The 21,155-nt window shown below is 41.1% G+C and overlaps 1 long non-coding RNA gene across 2 annotated transcripts in view; it reads right to left on the bottom strand.

Moving 5' to 3' along the window:
- LOC135301454 (uncharacterized) overlaps positions 1-19,337 on the bottom strand; it is a 42,504-nt gene extending 23,167 nt beyond the window's left edge. For both annotated transcript variants that reach the window (XR_010363208.1, XR_010363207.1), the window contains exons 1-3: positions 18,811-19,337; positions 7,227-7,287; positions 3,748-3,829 (exon numbers count right to left, since the gene is read on the bottom strand). This is a non-coding gene — a long non-coding RNA (uncharacterized LOC135301454). The remainder of the gene's footprint in view (positions 1-3,747; positions 3,830-7,226; positions 7,288-18,810) is intronic.
- Between the last annotated feature and the right edge of the window lie 1,818 nt (positions 19,338-21,155).

Raw genomic sequence — 21,155 nt, 5'->3', positions numbered from 1 at the left:
TGCCATATCCTAGGCCCCAGTGGAACACAGGCATGAGCTCCCAGTGTTTTTCTGGGTTTTTTGGTCCAAAACATGGCTGATCAGTTCCAGGAAACAGAAAAGCCACAATCTGGGGAACTTCTCTGCCTCAGCTAGCTAAAAAAAAAAAAACAAACAACTAAAAGCAAAAGAGACTTCTCTCCCACTCCCTGTCCATGCTGCAGACAACATGCACCAAGAGAAAAGGAATTCCAGGGGAGTGAAAATGAAGCTTCTGCACACACAAACTGCCTGCCACCACTTTCCCTTCCTTTCACTCACAGATCTAATCTTAAAGGAGCAGAACTTATTTCTGAGCTAGACAGGATGGACAATTGATACAAGCATCATAAAGTCACCCTAAGACACAGTCCCTGAGGCAAGGAAAGGATAGGCAGGTGGGACTGGGCTGAAGGCATTTTCATTAACAATGGAGCCAGCAATCTCCATCACAAAAGAGCAATAATACTGTTCTACTCATGAGGTAACAAGGCCAAATAGGAAGGAGACTCAGTCTTGATATCACATCAGTTCAAATTTCAGCACTTATCAGATGTGGGTATAGGTAAACTTGGAGAAGTTGCAAAAGGAAGTTCATGCCATTTTGTTTCAGCTGGACTACCTATCTCAAGAAACACTAGTGGGTTTTTAGTATTTTTGCATAAAGCTAAAAGCATGAAAGACTAACAAGGCTGAGACTTTTAAAAGTCCACAACTACATGGGTCTCTCAAATGGGAAAATTGCTATTTCTATTGAAGTTGTAGGACACTAAGATTTGATTCACCTTCAGCAGTGCAACTGAAAATCTCTCCCATTATACATTAGCAATGGGTGGTAAATGCAATGGTGAAAGCTAGAGGCATGCATGGAAGACAAAAGCAGATATTAAGAAAACAATGCATAAAAATGAAATATAGTTTGGCTCACTAAATTGAAGCAAAACTTCAGAAATTAAGGCTCTTGTAAAAATCTAAGGCACAGCCTCAACCACATATCAGTTTGTCAAAAGAGAGGTCTTATTCAGTCTTTGATATAAAAGTAAATCCATCAATTCCACCAGGACTGCAGGCAACCCTGAGGAACTGGTGACTATTTTTCAACTGAAATCATTACCTTTTGGAAGTGATCTATATCCCAGACTTGCACATAACACATACCAAATCAGCAGAAGGACCTGTATGAGACCAAAATAATTTGGGTCTGGTATCTTGACTGATTTTCAGGTCAATGCTCCATAAATTACTTCACCTCCTTGTTGATATTTACTGTGCAGTTTGAACACAGGTTTCAGAAACTTGTTGGCTTTATTGTCTTGCTTTAATATATATCTCTAAAACAGACATTCAAACAAGCCCTGCCAAAACCTAATATTTTTCAACATACAACTAAGAATAAATTTTATCTTTCACAAGCCATTGAAGAAGAAACAATGAAAGTGGTTTTTTTTCCCTAGCAAGCCTAATTAATTTATTACCATGACATGCACATTCTTCTTTAATTACAACATGCCATCCCTGTGCTGATGTATACTGGCCAATTCTTTCCTTGTGCAAATAAGAAGATGGATAAAGAATTAATCACTGTAACGAATTTTGAGAATAGTACTTCCAAATAGATTAAGTGGTTACCTTGTAAACAGGAAAAATGTCCTGGGTTGGCTATATGATGCCTGTATCCCCAGTCATCTGTTCTGTTTATGCTGGATAAGTTGTGCGCCTTTAAGACTGGTTCTGAGTGAAGGGAGTGGAAAGAAGAAGTGCGGATTTTGTTTTCAGAAACTGCGCTCACTCCACATTCCTGCTCCTGGACTGTGTTGGAAAGAAAGGTGGTGGTGGGGTGGGGAATTTATTTTAAAAGTTTGTCAAATGAGGGCAAAGTTGAGCAGCTTTAATTAAATTCCTGTTATTGACTTTCATGTAGTAAAACCAGTAGTCTTGGACTGGTCTCCACCTTACCTGAACTGCATTTGTTTCTAATGAGGTACTTATACATTAGAGTCCATGTTCTCACAGTTGCTTTCAAGTGAACTTGGAAGGAGGGGGAGCGTCTTATTGTCACTATACGTATAGCATCTGGGGCACATTATTCTTGCAAAAACAACATTCATGTTTTTAAAAAATTATTATAATGAAATTTTATTATTATGGCCTACCTAATCAGCCTCAAGAGTAGTAGAGCAGTGGAGAAGATTGGCATTGAAAATTAATATAATAGGGAAAATATGTGATTTGATTTGGGGCCATTGTTTGTTTTCTTGTTCGTACTTTGCTATTATGCTAATCAGTTCATTTGTTCTAATCTCAAAAGAATTCCATCAAATATGCAATCCTGGGGAAGAACACCCTTTGAAGAACACATTTGGCATTCCTTTAGCTTCATCAAATGCTCTGGGCCAAACCTGCATACTGGCAGATCTTCAGTGGACCTCAGCCAGTTTATATTCACTGAGTATTTGACCCAGTTAAAAGTCTGATTAATACCATATTCAGTGTTGTTATCCCAATACAAAGCACATTTGCAAAGAACTATCACTTGTAGTAAAACAGTTATTCTGGGGAAAAGAAAGGATGTGAGTGAATTAATTTTCAGAAGTCAGTAGGCATGATATCTTCTGTTTACAAATTAACAGCAAGACAACTGCTACTTACAATAAAGAAGCATTTTGCAATAATAATAATTGCTACAGACAACCCTGACCCAGTTTATACTTAAAGATTAATGCTGCTATCCCACACAATTGCATTCTACTCATATCGTATAACTGAAAAATCTTCTCACAGAAAATTTTTTGTGAGTCCTCTAGATGCTACACTTTTTCATAGAGTTCTTTACTTTGTATAAAAGGGGATATTAAAGCATAAAAGCAAAAAAATATAAAGTATAATTTGTGCGATATTTTATAATATAAACCCCCTTATTATCAAAGTGTCATTTTAAATTACAAACATTGTCCTCTTGTTTAGAGCTTTTCTTCTCCTACACCTCCGTCATCTCTCTGGGAAAAAAAAAAAAAAAAAAAAAGAAAAAAAAAGAAAAAAAAAACAAGGGCAAGATTTTGATGTCTATTGTAATCTCACTGCATTTTAATTGAAATTCCTTTGCTTCTGCTATATCCCTTTTAAAATGAAATGTCCAATTCTGCATTTAGAGTGGAATAGCCAACTCTCTAATTCCATAAGGAATTTATAATTCCTTCATTGCACTTCTGTGCAAACTGTCATTTCTGATTGCTGTTGCATATTCACCAGTCCTTTCCACTAAACTACCTGCAGCATCCCACAATTGTGAGCAGCCAGACAACAATTTACAGCTACCCAAAACTGGAGAGCTGAAACCTTCCTCTGGAGGTTGCAACAACTTCACTGAATTTAAAGTACTACTGGACGAAATACTGTAGTCTAATGGCTATAGCACCATTCTTCCATTACGCAAATATGAAGAGTAAATATAATAATTGTCTGTGATTTTCTTTGCTGGTGGGTTTTAACTAATTTTGCCAAATGAAGAGGATTTACCTAAACCCTTAATACTTTCCAAAATTTTTGTACAAATAAAGTAATAAATTTTCATGTGACTTTCAATATGTTTGTCTTCCCTTTTAAGATAAATAGTTTAATAAAATTATACTCACAAGTTGATATCTCTTATAAACTGAAATAAACAGTTTATTTTGAGATTATTAAATTTTGAATTTTAGGCAGAATAGGAAGAAAATCATTCTATATTACCTGTAAGGACCAGTTCAGGCTGCTTGATGCATCTTGCAATTCAATTTTTATGTCAAGTCTTCACAAAGAAATGCCCATATTTCTGGAAAAAACAAATGTTTAATAACTTTGAAGACTTATTTTTGAAAAACTTTTTTCCTTATCTCTCAAGGAAAAGAACTATTAAGTCTATCTCAGTCCAAATAGTTTTCATCTTCAAAAGAGAGTGTGAATATACACATCCCAAAAGGTCGTACATGAGATAGATAGGTGTCACACCTTATAGAGAAGCAAGCCGCATAAAAGAACTTGCTCAATGCACCTGAGAGAAGAGAGAATCTCAGTAACAATGTTAGAAACCTTTTATATTGAAACTTTCATGCAAATGCAAATGAAAAAAAGATCTGTTGCAGTAGCCTTTTTATTATTCATCAAGGTCTGATCCATTCTTTCATGGAGTAAGTGGAAGTACATCCTCTAAGTTATAACTGGGAAGCAGATTGGGAAAAGCATGTGCAGCCACACTCTATGGAAAAAGCTGCAACACTCCCAGGAGCAGTAGCTGTGCAGCCTGATTGCCAAAGAAACATCCGCTAATTTTACCACTACCAGGCAAGTTTATAGGGGCAGAAACAAGAGTGCTATTCAATTAAGAGTACTTCTGCAGACATAGCTAGATGAGAAGGGATAAAAATCTCTAAGCTGGCAGCTTGCCAAATTACCTTTTTAAGGTAAGGTGTTTTACCTAACACTTGTTCCTGTGTTTCCTCTGGAATAAAAAACAAGGCATTTAGAGGTGGGCCTATGTGGAATACAAAGACCTTTCAATTCACTATCTAGAGTGAACATTAGAATCGTGCAATTGATCCTCAAGAGTACAAACATCAGCAAAGTTGTCCATTGATAGGTAAATGTCCTTTCCTGGCCTGTAAGGCTGAACCGCAGGGGAAAAGTATTTCAAGCAAGAGTTTGAAAGCATAGCATCAGCAGACTTCGACCAATTAACAGAGCAGCTGCAGACCAGAGGACTACACTTACTGGGTTTTAAGCTCTACTGATCTCCATTCTAGAACAAATCCAAGTCAGCCGAAGTTTCCTCATAGGAACAAGAGGTATAGTATATCATCTAAACAAATGGATGACCATTTATGGCTCTGTGTTTTATAAATAAAAGTTTGTTGGCATAAAAACTTCTAGTAACGGTGATTTGGCCTATCCAGTTGTGAAAATTATTTATTAAACTATTCTAAATGTTTTACAAAATGCTATTCTAATTCCTTGTAGCTGATGATGTTATGAGTCAGCTTCTGTGCATGGCTGAATGATGCAACTATAGGAGAAAGTGATCTGACTTCATGGAGCTTCCTGGCAGATGTGTAACTCATGAAGCAAACAACACTCATTGTCCTCCAATTGGGAGCTCAATACAGTACAAAGAAAACAAACTTAAAATCCAGGAGAGGATTAGGAAAAGATCTTCCAAAGACATTGCCATGGATTTAACAGGAAAGGAGAACAAGATGAGGCAGCCTTGGGGTCCATTACAAAGATTAATAGTTGATGAGTTATTTTAATGTAAAAACATGTGTATGGCAATGTTAGATGTATAAAAATGAAGCCAGCTCATGAGGTACTGTTGGACAGCTGCAACCAAGGGTAGTTTTTTGATGTGCACAGCGCAGCTATATTTTCACTAAGCAGAATAAATTCTCCCCTGGTGCAGCTCCTCTACTACTCCTGTTTGGGTGAAATGGAATAATGACTAGCATACACTGGTCCAGAGCATATAAGTACAGCCAAAATTAAAGACTTGTCTGTAACCAGGATATCTGATAAGTTTTTCAGTGTTACTGATCATTCTGACTATCAGACCTGATTATCTTCTGGGCTTTATCATGGATTTGCAGCATCAGCACAAGCACTCTGAAAAGCTCAGTAAGAAACATTATGTAGTAACTGCACCATTTTTCTCCTTAATTTAACCACAGATTACAGACATCTTCTATGAGAGAACCATAGACATTGTAGGGATGTGGCTTAGACTACAGTGCTCCACTACAGTTTTTAGATGTGAGAAAGCTGGAAAAGTTCCACTCATCCATCTGCATTTACACCCTGAATCTATCTTCATGGATGAGAGGAGTCAGTGAACAGTAATTTCAATGTTGTGAGCTCACTGTTGAGAAAGCTCACTATTTCTCTATTTCTTTCAAGAGAACCAATAGGGCACAGGTGAGGAAGAAAAATGTCTATGCTAGCTATGAGCAATTTTTTATATTTGTAATTACATACTTAATACAAAGCACCTCAAAATATTTGCAAAATCAAATGAAAATATTTACTCTGAACCATGTAGATGGCAAATATAAACATTAGTAGGGAACAATCCAACCTAAAAAGCCTTTGACTAAATATCAGCTTTTCAAGTTTCCCACAGATTTCCATAACTGTCATACTTAGATATCATTACTGTAAAGTCACTAGAAATAGTAACTAATAAAAGAAACAAGCCTTATGCAAGGATATTCAAACTTTCCAATCTCAAGTGTAAGAAGAGACTGTCCTTAATACATGAGAGTTCAAAGACATGGTTATAAAGGCCTGCTTGTACAATTGGGAGTAGGTGTTGCAGTTTCTTCATTTCAGCATCAATGTACTAAGAAGATACTTATAAAGATTTCTCCTTATAACCCAAATCCATTGTAATTTCTGGATAGTCTCATGGAAAAGAAAAAAAAAAACAAAACCAACCAACCAAAAAAAAAAAAAAAAAAAAAAAAAACCTTAAGCCCACCCAAACATCCCAATCCACAAAACCTACAAAATAACCCCAACAAACTATGCCACAAAATCCTTACCAGACAAAGCAAAAAGGCTTGTCTAGGGAACACCCATCAGCAGCAGATTTGAGTTTATTTCATCTAAGCCTTAGGACACTAGAACCACATTACGCTTTTTCAATGATAACTGCACATGGAATGTGCAAGTTCATCATTGGTTTATAATTGCACAAGAGAATACAAGCATTTTACAACTACATCATGCACAGATTTTGCTAGAAATTAATTTACAATGTGTTATTTTTAGATAACTGTAAAATTCATTCAGAAATGTCTTAAAGGAAAGAAATATCTGTGACAGGGTATGCTGATTAGTACAGGATAGAGGTTTGTGATACAGCAAGTAAGGGTGATATGTGTCTCACTCACAATTCTTCACATTCCCCTCTGGAGACTTTTAAATTTAATGCTGAGCAGCAGGAAGAAGGTATAGTGAGCTATCACTGGGGCCATGGTAACGATGTGGCAGTACAATTCCCTGGAGAGGGGCGCAGAGGTCAGGGTTCTCCCTGGGAAGTTTCTACACCCCATTCAGATACTCTTCATTGCCCACATTCACCAAAACCACCTCTATAATTTCCTGCATTTTAGAAACAAAGTGGCATAATTCAGTTTAAACAGAATGGCTTCAACTTTAGAAGAAAACAAAGACTAACTTACACTTGTTCAGAAGAACCATCAACTCCAAGGATACAGATGGACACAATATGCCCCTTCTCTTCTGTGGAGCAAAAAAGAGGAGCTTTATGTGCAAGCACTCTGTGTAATCTTAACAGCATGAAGGAAAGTTCAAAATCAGATAATTAGTTTTATATGCTCAAGCAGGTCTCAGGCACTGTACAAATGCGCCATCTGCTGGGCAGAAATTTTCAGCTATCAGCAAAATCATCAGGGGAATCTGGGCATTTTGGGAAATATTCAACTACCACTGCTGAAAAAAGAGATGAAAGGGCTGGGAGGTAAGGGAATACCAATTAACCAGCCTCACTCCACCGTGGAGAATTCCTCATGGCAGCTTAATTCCAAAGGCCTTTAAGCAAAAATCAGTGTCTTTAAAACTACTAAGCACAATTCCAAGTACTGCCAAGCACAAATAGTAAATTAAAAGAAAAAAAAAAAAAAAAAAAAAAAAAAGGGCTCTATTTCAGTCTCAACCACTCTCTCCCAACTCTGTTCTCTAAACAATAATAAAGGCAGATGCTCCCAAGGAAATGAGCCAAAATAAACTCGAGCACATAGTAATTTGATGGCAATTAAGACTGTCAAGAGTTTTGAAATTAACTTTGCTTTTGCTTCTGTCATCACCTTGCATTGCCAGACTCCTTAAATTTTCCAGGCATTCACTGTCCTCCATTTCAGCACATACGAAAACATAATACAGTGCACATATATGAGTATATAAAAATATAACACAGTAAACCCATTCATGATAGCTTTGATTCTGGAAATCTTTGGTTAGTATTTTGGTTCCATAAGGAAAATTTAATTCTGTACAAAAGCCAGGCAAAATTACTTCCACGATCCTCACAGATCTAATTAAATGCTGGCAAGATTTTACCCATGTTTAGAACTCATCATGTCAGTCATTAAGAAACCAGCAGGAGGTAAGAGCACCCACTGTCTTTCCATTCTCCTGAACCACCTGGCCATTGACACTTTACCCAGACTTTCCACTGAACAGACCAGCCTCCAGCACTTAAATCCACATTTTGCTTGCTTTAAAATGCACTACTTCTGAAACTCAGACTTCCTGTGAGTTAGTTAGATCATTTTTGCAGGAGCAGATATCCTTCTCAGATATCCCCGGTATGATAAATTCTAAGAAAAAGAACTATGTAAATCTTCATAAACTGAGCTGGACTATCAGATACAGATGTCTTACTCTTGTCTGTGAGAATGCAGGAGAACAAGTTCATCATGTTGTCTAAGACCTCTTCTCTACAAAAAAGTTTTCTGTCTGCATCACATGTCCCTGAAACAGTAGCCCCTCTCTGTTCTTACCTTTCTTCTACAACCAAGCTGTCCAAGCTGGAACAAAAAATTCTCCATTCCTCTGAACAACTTACAGCTGTCACACAATAGCTATGTTGTCAGTGTCACATCATTAAGTACTGATGAGCATGCCACTGATGGAATATCTAAAGTATAATCAGCTGCTAATTACAACAAAAAGGCCTTTCAGTTTTAAGCATAGTTTTTGATTCGATGTTGTAATCTATGCCCACAGTAGAAATATGTATCATACGCACAGTCTAGTAAACTGAAAAGGTAAGCATACAGACATATGTATACAAATTACATAACAATATATGTATATCCGATTGCTGATATGGCAGCAAAATAATATATTAAAATTAATTCTCTTTGGCATAGTGAAATTCATATAAAAATATATATATATATAAATATACATACATACACATGTACATATAAATAAGGCATATACTTCTGTATATGTATGTGTATTAAAGATGTTCAGATAACTTTCCCTGATATATTCAAGCAAATAATCAGTTAAGCCAACAGTCATATCTTACAAATGCTCCTTTTAGGGTTCTGTACATGCCTCATGCATGGAACGTTGAATTGGCAAGAAGAGATACTGAGGATGTCACCAAAGATGACTGCAGCATGGTTTCAAATAGCTGGTAATCAGGCAAGTAGACATAAGCAGATTTGATAATAGCAAATAAAAGCATTCTATTTCCTGGTATACATAAATGTGTGTGTGTGTGTGTGTGTGTGTGTGTGTGTGTGTGTGTGTGTGTGTGTGTCAGCTCTCTTGCTCCAAAATAAAAGCATCACAGAGATTATTACAAACCTACTACAGTATTTAAGCTCACACCTTTGCTTAGGCCAATTTAACCCTACAAGGAAGATGCAAGTGGGCTTTAGAGTTTTTTTCATGGGAAAGAGCCATAATGAGATTATCTAGAACCCTGTTCAATCCATCTTAAAACTCTTTACCACATCCCTGGGAAGGTTGTTCTGGTTTACTCCCTTCTTAGACATGAATAAGAAATAACAGGAAAAAAAAAATTAGCCACGTGTCTATGCCAGCCTACTGATGCCTAAAGCACCGCACCTCATCCACTGCTACAGAAATCCTACAGGCTCTAGCTTCAGGACCAGGGTTCACAATATGCGACAAGCAATATCCAGACACAAACAGGAACCCTACAGTTTTGTGAACCACTTCTTAATTTTTCTGGGTTTCTAAACTCCATATCATTCAAAAGTAATCTTTTTCCCAGTTTACACAGCCTCCTGAGTACCATAACACGCTTCTTAGGACGGGAGTTGGGGGGTGAGGGGGGAAATTGAAACCGTACATTAATTCCTTCATTTCCTCTCTTCCCTTTTTTTGCAGGGGTAAATTAAGGAAAAATTCATGTCTGACCATTCTGATGTCACTCTAGCAGTCACACTTGTACCACCTCAGATTTGAACTACTGGGACTGAAGCTCCTTTGCAGCAGGTGGCTTCAGCAAGCCAAAAGGTGTCCCACTTAATTCCCTACAGACACTTCTCTCACACAGTCAGACAGGTTTCCCTCACCACTTAATACATAGGTTTCCTGGAGTAGAGTCCCACAAGTATGGTTCCTTTTAGGCATTTAATCGTGTTGCAGCAGCAATACAACAGCTCAAGCTGATGGCTCTGGGGAGGGACCCCAAACAAAGGGATCTTTGGGCTTTTGTATCCGTAAGGTCTGTGGACACGTTCCTCACACACACATCATGCCCCTTAGTGACCACCACAGACACCATACACCCCTCTCTGTCTGGTGCCACAGGTCTGCATGCCATTTGTTAGGCAAACAGCCAGGTCAGGATTGGTGGCCAGGGGCCATTTCTCCCCATCCATGGTACAACCCACAGCTTGTACTGCAGCTGCTCATTGAGCTGCCTTATTCAGAGTATTTCCCAACTCTGCAGCTGCCTTATTTTTTTTAACTCTCTTGTCTTCCTGGATAAGCTTTGCCTTCAAACAAGGACTGAAGTGCTAATGATACAAGGTTATGCTTTAGGGACTGCTCCCCACTCAGGGGATGCCCAGCATGCAGCATGCCTCACCATTGGTCAAGTGTTTGCATGATTCTTGCTGGTGAGGGACACCTGTCCAGCTCCCCCCATACCTTTGGTGCCTGCTATAGTCCTTGCGGGGTCTTTGTCTAAATGGAAAACATGACTGCTAGGATTCAAAAGTAAATGCTAATAAATGTCCAAGGCCAGAGCCAACAGTCGCTAGATGATCTCAGAAACACACAGTCCCAGAGGGACCCAGATATTGTATTCATCCAAACTATCCAAAACTTATAATGATTCCAAGATTTTTTTTTCTGTTTTTAAACACTAAGATACACAGCTATGCATGACACATTTCATCATAACACATATCCAGACTTTGACATAATCTCATTTTAATAAAGACCTCACTTTTCAGTTCCTATAATAATTAGATTAGGAAAGAATATGTATCAGCAGACATTGTTTTTCCTAAATAGTATTTTGAAATTCACAATTTCATGGCATGTGCAGCATTTATAAATTATTATCAAGACTCAAATACTGAGGTTTTTCACTGAAAATTGGAAAGATATGACCTTTCTTTTGAATAAGAAACAAATTCTTTTGAATAAGAAACAAAAGTAAGCCACTATCTTGATTCCAGGTCTTGAAGGCCCACAACCAACAAATGATGGCCAGCTCTTCAGAGAAGTTCAAGAGGCTCAGTGATGGCTTCACTGTGAAGAAACTCAAGTTTTCAGTGGTGAAACAGCATCTGTATAATTTACCTGTGGCAAACAGGGTTTAGCCCATTTTAACAGTACATAGGTGGTAAAGTACTTTACAAGATAGACTGGATGTTTCACTAGCATTTAGGGTTTGGGAGGATTGGCAGGGGAGGAGGGGTTGAGTCTTTTTTATTGGTGAGTTAGGCTAAGAAAAATATAACAGCTTACTGGATCATGAGCACAATAGCTGTTGTATTCAAACGACACTAACTCCTGAAATATACTGCAACTCAGTAACCAGCTACATGCTATATTTTAGGCTCATCAATGGGTGGAAGTGAAGTTCATCTTGGATCATTGCTTGTAGTGAAACTCAAATGAGAACTGAAAAATCTTTTATATTGTTCTAGCAAAGTGAAGGGGAAAAAATCTTCACATCATGATGTGAAATGCTCTGAATGAGAAAATTTCATTTTGACAAAAATATGTACAAAAATGAAGTGTGAGGTCATCAAAACACTTCAACTTCTAGTCACAATTGTTATGAGGAACAACAAGAGAATATTTAATCCTGCTAAGGTGAAATGTACCAGCATGGGGTTTAGATGGTGGATGCTGCTACGTATACTTACTTCCCGATAGGCATCTGCTGTGGAAAAGCCGCTTGGGTAAGCATTCAGGCAAAGCAGTCAAGTCCACACACCTCACTCACCATGGCTAGCTCAGAGAAGAGAGGCAGAAGGGCCTTTTTTATGATTCTGTTACAGAAAAGGTTTATTTCGGCACATTGAAGGAAAATCAGGACAAAGGCCATTGGCCTACAGGGAAGATGGGGCCGGCCACCAGGAACACCACAACCAAAGAGGAAACAGGGAAAGGAAAAACCACTAGAATTTGGAACATATGGGAAAAGGAACTGGAGTGGTTCATGGTGTTGTGCAAGACTCCAGAGAGAAGTCTTTTCTGTCTGGCTAGGTGGGGGAAACTCTATGGTAAGTTCTTCCAAGGCAATGCCCTGGGGTCTTCCCAGAGGGTGAAGGATTCAGAGGATTCCACAGTGAAATGTGATCATGTTCCAGATTCTTATTTGCCTATTTCATGCACATATGGGAATAGAATACACTATCTCAGTTGGTTGATCATCCAGTCCAACTGCCTGACCACTTCAGGGCTGCCCAAAGGTTATCAAGGGCAGTGTCCAAATGACTCTTAAATGCTGAAAGGAAAGGTCAAGCATGACTGGCTGTCCAGGAAGACTGTTCCACTGGGTTTGGTCTTGGTAAAGAAATGTTTCCTTATGTCAAGTCAGAGCCTTACTGACTGACACAACTTTCGGCCATTCCCAGTCTTGGCACTGTGTACCAGGGAGAAGAGATCAGCACCTGCGTTTCTGTTGCAGTTGAGATGGACACACGACACGACACTCAAGGTTCATGTGACAACAGCCAACTTTTATTGAGTGCAGTTCTCTTTGTATAGTTTTAGAAAGCCTGCAGGGTTTGTCCTGATTGGCTGAATTTCGTTACCACCTGGTTTATTGGCCAATAGTTGTCTGTGTCCCTAATGGCCTAAATTGGTTCCCTTCCAGCCCAGACTGTTCAAGTTATACAATTAGGGTTATCTGTAACTGGGAGGCCTCCAGGCCAGCTGTTAGTCACCACAGTTCCCTCTTTTTGTTTTTAAATACAAAGGCAGTGTCTGTCATCCTCTGCAGGGCCCTTGCAGACAGGATGACAAACATGACACAATGTACAGAATAATGATGATGACACAGATAATACTCCTAGTTCAAATGAGGCTCTTTACCCAACTCGACAAGTCTAGCCTTACCAGCTGTTGGTTTACCCCACATAACCTTCAAGAGATTTTACAAACATGTCAGGAGCCATCAAGAACAGCTTTGCGGGGTGGTATGCCGCAGGCTATTTTAATCTATGGCCTAATTACACAAACTTAAGAAAGTTACAAACAAGTCAACTCAAACACTGTCAGAAATAACATTCAAAAAACTGCGAGAGCTAATGCACCACTGTCTTGTTTCCACTATAAAATACGTATCCTTTCTACTCAGTCCTGTCTTTAAAAATGTCTGATTCTTGAAGTTAAAAGAAGTTATAGGTAAATCTTCATATCAAGGGTATATATCCTTCTGCTTAGTCTTGTCCTTAAATTGTTTCATCTTCAAGTTTAAATGAAGCAATGGACTAACTGTCCCACAATTGCTAAGTGAAGCAATGGGCAAACAACTGTCCCACAATTGCTGACAACATCCTGCATCAGTCAGTTTGTTAGGTCATGACTGAGAATTTTAAGAACATCCAAGGCTTTCATGAGGGTATATATCATCCCCAAACCTCCTTCTTTGTTTTTTAAACATGCGTTTTGAAGTGCCATGGGCACACTCAATAATGTCTTCCTTTTAGCTACTATTGTAATTACATTTTCTTATATTCTTTCCAGTAGTTCATACAAGGAAGCACTAGATGTTCCTACACTATTCTATTTTTTATATAAACAATTCCATAACTACTGGTTTAGTAAAGTCTGGTTTCTTTTAAACCTGTGTTGTGATGTTGTTCAGCTGTCTCTAGCACTCATTTGTGGTACATAAATTGAGTTGGACTGAATTAAATTCAGGTAAAAGACCACATGTATAGTGGTAAGGCACAATATTTCACTGTTTAATTCTTGGATGCCTTGTTTTTCCCAATGTCATGGTTTAATGGAAGTCTGATTTTCATTTGGGGGGTGTGGTCCCATGTGGGGATTGCTGGAGCAAATCAACTGGCTAGTTTTGAAGAGCCAATCAGCTGGCTAGGTTTGAAGATTGACACCCAGTTAAACCACTTAAAAGAGTTGAACATGCCCCTGTGAAAAAGCACAATTAAAAATGAACAAAGCCCGGGAAAATGCTCTTGGCTTCTAGTCTTTGAAGAGGTAAACTGACCATCTGGGCCCTGTGCATGTCTGGGGCAGTGTGTGGCAGCACCACCCAGTCGGGACAGTGACGCCGGCAACTATTTACAGACGCGAATGGAACGGGACCACACCTGAACAGCATCGTGAGCTGTTTATTTAAGAAGCATCAGTCTCATTACATGGCTATGGCAATGGATCGATGCGAGCAGCTCGCTATCCAGACAGCAGGCCCAAGAAACTTAATGTTGCAACATATTATAAGATAGTTTCAGACCTAGTTTCAGCCAATTACATAAAGCAAAAGCATATTGACAGTCGTTCTATCCAACCACATGAAGCACAGGTAGCTTTGGTTAAAACAATAGCAACTTTTTCTCTCATACAATAGTTCATTTATAAAAGACAAAGCACAGAGCCCTATTCATATTTAACCTTCTAAAGATTTACTAAAATATACCTTTTTGCAACTTAGAATGCCAAACTACATAGCTTTATTGTTCTATTTCTCATGTCTTCGCTATTGCTGATATCTCTTTTCTGCTGCTTAAGCATTTCACTATCCTTACTGTCTCTGCGGCCTTTCTTTTTCCCACCTTTCCTAAAATCCTCTAATTCCATGGATTCCCACAGGGCAGCCCCCGCGTGGCCCAGCCAAGATTTTCTGTCCCCGGAGGGGTGGTTGTCGGAACCCAGACCATCTCTCTGGATGGCCTGGATGTCTCAAAGCCCTGGCAGGGGCTCGGAGACCCTGGCAGGAAGCCAAAGACACCTGGAAATTCGATCTTAATTCATAGAGCAAATTGCCAACCTTATATAAAGAATTACAGGCCACAAAACTTTAAGTAGCATAGTAGTAGGAATCACAGGGTGAAGGGAAAAACTTTGGAGCACTGTACAGGGGGGTTTTGTATGCTGTACAGGGGGGTTTGAAATTCTGTACATGGGGGTCAGGAGTTCTAAGATGGAGGAATTTGGGCATGCCCTGTCCTTCTTCTTTCTTCTCCTTGTCATCCATGTTCAGGATGATGTTGGCATGTGTGGATTGGTTCATAGAGAAAGTGCACTTGCCAACAAGGGCGAAAAGTATTGGAAATTAAAGGTAAATATCTTATATGTAGTTTTTACTATAAAAGAGACAACTGCCCTGTGGGTGGGAGAGAGTGCCCTTGGCTGTCTTGCTGATCAGACCTCGGCTGGACAGACAGAAAAACTTTGTAGATAAGGAACAATAAATGCAACTGAAGACCAAAAGCAAGAGTCCAGACTCCTTCTTCGAGAGCGCAGCCTGCCCAGAACCACCTTTTCCCGTGCTGGGGCAGAGACAAATCACAGCCGACCCCGGCAGGTGGTAAGCAGGCTGCCAAGCCCCTCACCGGGGAGCCCACCAGGCCCTGTCCCAGCAGGTGGCTGGGGCCCCTTCCTGGCAGGGTCCAAGCACCAGTGCTGGGAATGGCCCCATGGCTGGCACTGGGGGAAGCCCCTAGGCCAATAGAGGTCAGGGCCAGGAGCAGCCATGCAGCCACTGCTGTTCTGGGGGCCAAGAGCAGCCATGCAGCTGCCACCATCCTGGACCAGGAGCAGTGACATGGCCAGGGCCACACGGCCAGGATTGGGGCAGCACCATGTTGTCACAGCTATCTTGTCATTACTGTCAGTGGACTTTGTTTGCTTACCCATTTTTAGCCTGCTATGCTGCAGATTGAAGGACAAAAGCAGCAGCAACAGGGTTTTTTTCTTACTCTTTCCCAGTGCCCTGCATGAAGGAAAAGCGTGGGGTAGCGCCAGCAGCCAGCACAGCTTGTGCAGTGTTGGCAGAGACCACATGATTGGCAGCAAAAAACACAGCGATTCCTCAGTTGCAGAGCCTAGATGAGATCAACTTTCAATGATACAGAACTCTATAAAAATTGTTTCAATTTATAAAGAGATATTGAGAGCAAATTCATATTGAGAACAAAGAAACCTATAAACACCAATTCTCTCCTGAATCAAGAAAAGGAAAGGGTAAAGACATGTAGAAACAACAACATGAGACTCTAAGGTCATTGAAGAGAGAGTTAAATTCCAGATAGGAGGAGACTGAGGAGATACCTTAGTTTTGGGCTGAAATTCTTTTTGTAAGGCTATAGTGAAGATATGATTTTATTATTTTTCTTTTAATTCTGTTAATAAAGTTTTCTTTATACCCTTCGAAGTTTAAGCCTGCATTGTCTTCCTCCTAACCCTTATCTCACAGCAGAAAATGAGTAAATAATTCTACCACGTGCCTGACAATATAGCCAGTGCTGGATCCACTACGTAATTAGTGCATTAGCCAGGAAATCTCAAGCTGGCAAACCCAAACCGCAACACTAAATAAATTTGTAGTTCTCACAAAAAAGAAGGAAGCTATATGTCAAAAACATTGGGACAGATACTAAAATGAATTTAAACTCAGTGCACATCTGATACATGCAGACTATTAGTGCGTGTTCAAATTTAACCAGCATTATTATAATGTAATGGTTTTTAGTTAACCTCCTCTAACTGAGTTTGAGAAGTTGCCCACTGTAAACTTTGACAATCAATTTATCTGATATTTACATCTTACTGGTTTCAACTTGCTGAGGCTGAGACTCACTGCTGATTGCCTGTATTATAGATGGGCCATCAGCCTACCAAAGAGAAGAAATAGTTAATGCTGTCCATTGCAATCAAGGAGAAAATAGTTCACATATCAGAATTCCACTGATGTTTTAGTTATTTGACAATTACGAAGGCAATTACTTTAAAAATTCAGTTCAGCTTTAGTGTTACAGGTAAGGAGATTCTCCTCACAGCTAAGTGTCAAGGCAGCTGTTTCATGCATGTTCAGCTGCATAGTCTGGTCCAGGTGAATTAGTGATAGCAGCCTACAATTTTGTAAATAGTTTGGGCTGCTGAAATGAATATATGTGATTTCCAGGTAAAATTTTGTCAGCTGTTACTTGGAAGGATGAATCTGAGTGGCAGGTGCTGAAAGGAGATGAGTCAGGCTTGGCCAAGTTGGTTGAATTGAAGGCTGTCAGTTGCCATGGCATTCCAGTGATTTTCTCAGGTACCTCTGAATCTGGTCACTGATTCTGCTTATGTAGCAGACTTAACCAAATGTTTAGATTGTTCATTTCTGAAAGAAAATAATGCAGCTTTGTTTCATTTGTTGAAAACTTTGTGGTGTCCAATTCAGGTCTGAGTTCATCCATATTACATCCTGCACATTCAGAGTCACACCAATTTACCAGGTTTCATAACAGAAGGTAATGCCAGGACTGACAGGTTAGCTAACCCTGCATGGGTAGCACCTCAGCTGGACAAAATTGCACAAGCCAAAGCATCACATGATTTTTTTCCATCAAAGTGCACATACTCTGCAGAAACAATTTCAGCTAACACCAACGGAGGCTCGTAACATTGTCAGTTCTTGCGCTGACTGTCATGGCCTGGCTGCACCTTTACCAGCAGGGGTAAACCCCAGAGGCCTAAAAGCCTTGCAGCTCTGGCAAACAGATGTCACCCATATTGTCGAATTTGGCCAACTTAAGTACTTGCGTGTGTCTATTGACACCTTCTCCTCTGCTATGTGGGCATCTGCTCATACTGGAGAAAAGGGTCGCAATGTTATTGCCCATTGGAGGATGGCTTTTGTGATCTTAGGTGTACCTTCTGTGAAAACGGATAATGGTCCTGCCTACGTCTCACAGAAGATGCGGCCATATGGGGAGTGTTGCAATTTGGTATTCTGCATTCTCCAACTGGTCAAGCTATTGTTGAACGCACTCATGGTACTTTAAACCGTGTTCTTGAAAAACAAAAAGGGGGAATGCCTGGAGAAACCCCTCACAGCCAATTGGAAAAAGCTCTATATACAGTTAATCATTTTACAGTGCCACAAAATTCGAACAATCCTGTCATTTTAAATCACTTTCTTTCATTGCAGTCTTCAGGTGTCATCCTTTGCTAATTGCTTACAAAAAAATCTGTCTTAGGTTATTATCCTCAACCTGCCTTTCTAAGTCTGCTGCAATTTTCTCAACAAATGGCAGATATAGTTCCTTTATTTCTTGGGTTATTGTTACATATCTTAGCCTGGGAGCAGCCATTCCTGTAGTTTTTAACAGTGCTCCAATGCCTATCTTTTGACCCTGCTGAAGAATCCCAGGGTCCCAGGTAGCCTGAACATTAGGATTAGAAAAGACACCCTTCCCCATAAGAGCATCTATTCCAACGGTATATCTGGGATCATCCTCAGGTATCAGCATGTTATCTGCTGAAGCCTTATCAGCTATCTGCCTCCAGTTGTCCTCAAAAACTCTGAATTGCACAGGTTGGAACAACACTTGACCCAGATGTTTAATATCAAATGGGGCAAGCAGATCTGTGTTTAACACCCTGATAACTTGGATAACTTCTGAAGAACCAAGCTCCTATTTTGCTACTTTATCTTGTAAATCTTGCACAACTTCCCACGCGATAACATCATGCCTGTTGACTTGTCCCATTGGGAACAGCCTTAAATACGGGAAAGGCTTGGACACCCCCTTGTGGGGCTACACTGCCTCCCTGATTCACCTGCATACTTCCTGCAGATGCTGGAACAACCGCTTGACTTTCCCGTGTCTCCCGCCGCTGCATCTACCGTCTTGATAATACCGCCGCCAGGCATTCCCATCTTCTCCAGCAAGTCCCAATTCTCCAATTCCAGAGCTCGCAATTTGACCAATTCCCAAAAACGTCCATAATGCTCTGGTTGCACTGATAACCTGACAGGGTGGCAATGTCCACAGGTGGCTCTGAGGCATTCTCGCAGCGCATCGGTGCTGGCTCTCAACTGCCAAGGCACTTCCCCCGCTGCGGGACAAACTGTCGGCTTTCATCCGTGTCACATCCCGGGGCAGCAGCCCGTCGGACAGCTTGGAGGAAGCGGAAGAGAGCGGGCCGGCTTGAGGCGCTGAGGCGGGAGGGGTAGCCTTGGTGGGCCCTGTGGGCGGTGGCACCTATACAGCGGAAACAGAAGGCCTGGCGTCCAGAGTTCTGCTCGCGGCAGAGGGAGGAGGTAGTGCAGACGCTTGCGCCGACCCCGCTGATGGGAACGAGAGGGCCGAGGGGACAACGGCTCCAGGTGGGCCACCTGTCTACAGCGGAGCCAGCCCCGCCGCTGTTTGCGATGCGGAGGAGGCAGGGGCAGGCGGGGGGAATGGTGCTGGCTGCAGTGGAGCCACCCCTTCTGCCGCTTATGGCGTGGAGAGAGGAGGCTCCGGCGGGAGGAACGAAGCTGTGTGCTGCAAAGGCTCCGCTGCTGCTGCTGCTTGTGGTGCTGGGAGAGGCGGTGGCGGGGCGAATGGAGGAGGACGCCCAGAAATTTCTGGCTGGGGCTCGGGTAACGAAGCCGTCGTAAGCTGCGTGACCGGTGACAGATGCGTTGGCATTATATAATCATGGTAAGAGGGATATATCAGGGGGACGTAATCTCGCGGTGAGGGATATATTTTACGAGCAACTTCTGTGTCCCTCAGGGGTCCGGGCGGAGCCGAAGGAAAGCCGCCAGCAGCCCCCTCAGCCTCCTTGCCTTCCGGCACATCACTGTCCAGAGACGGATCGTCCACCCCCTCTGAGTCGGCCACGTCCTGTTCGCCCTCCCCGGGTGTCCTGTTTTGTAACAATTTAAAAAGAGTGCCCCGTGTAACAGCTAATTCAGAAGTGTCCTTATCTCCACTGGACATTTCTTGCCACAGCCGGGCTCCTAGCGACTGCCAAGTGTTTAAACTAAAAGCAGTCCCGGTGTCCACCGAAAATCCATGAGCCTTTGCCCAACAAAGCAGGGCGTGCATGGAGTGATCCAATACAGCAACTTCCATGCACGGCAATGTGTCCTTCCACACAAAAAGCACGATTTGTTTCTCTGTAGAGGTTTGATTCCCCATCTTGAAGGGAATCTCTTCCCAGCAGTCTGTCTAAGCAGTGGTTTGGTCCAGAACACAAACTCTCGCTTGCTGGGGACCCATCCTAGTAGGCTAAGCTGTCTCCACTACCTATGGTCAGAAAAGACCAGCCCCCTCTTAGGAGGGCACGGGGAAAAGGCACCGTACCTCTCATCTTGGAGGACGGGGCAACTGCGAGTCTCCAGTCTTGGCTGCAAGGAACGTCGGAGATTGCCGGACTCCTTGTTCGTCAGTGTCGGCTGCAGAGAACGAGAGGGTCCCCCAGACCCGTGGTTCTTCAGTCTTGGCTGCAGTCACATCCGGGGTCCACCAGATGTCGCTGTTGTATTGAGGACGGGTGAATAAAACGACATGTAGACACCAAAGTCTCAGAAGGCAAAATGCAGTTTATTAGAAACCACACATTTTTTTTATAGACAGTTACGGTAAAGGTGGACCTGATTGGTCCCTAATCAACACTCCTCACAGCACTGGCTCATTAGGAACAACACCCTTCTTGCACCTCTTACAAGTAAACAACACGTTCAAAACACCAGCTGCAGGATTGTTTTAATTAATTTTCTCAAAAATTCCCAGAGGAATGTCTGGGAAAGTTTATCTGACTCTTTCTCTGACCAGACTGTCAGTATCCACAGTAAGCCTCACTGATCAAAAATTCAGTGGATTATGGTATCTTTAGTTAATCCTTTAAAAAGCCTTAAACTTACACCCAAGATGAATGCTGGCTGTCAGTCTAGAGATCAATAGTTTTTTAAATAGAGTCATTTAAAAGGTTTCAATGTTCATGCAGGCCCTGACCTGGTGAGCACTAGTCAGTCATAATACATACTTGTATATAGTGCCACTTAGATGTATTCAGGTTGTCAGTACCCACTTCTGTTCTCAGCCTTAATAATTCAATCAACATAATTCAACCTATTAAATTCAGAAGGGTGTTCAGGAACAAGATGCACCTATCCCTTTATGAACAATAAA

The sequence above is a fragment of the Passer domesticus genome, chromosome 1 (assembly GCF_036417665.1).
Source record: "Passer domesticus isolate bPasDom1 chromosome 1, bPasDom1.hap1, whole genome shotgun sequence".
NCBI lineage: Eukaryota > Metazoa > Chordata > Aves > Passeriformes > Passeridae > Passer > Passer domesticus.
This window is presented reverse-complemented; position numbering and strand designations above follow the sequence as displayed.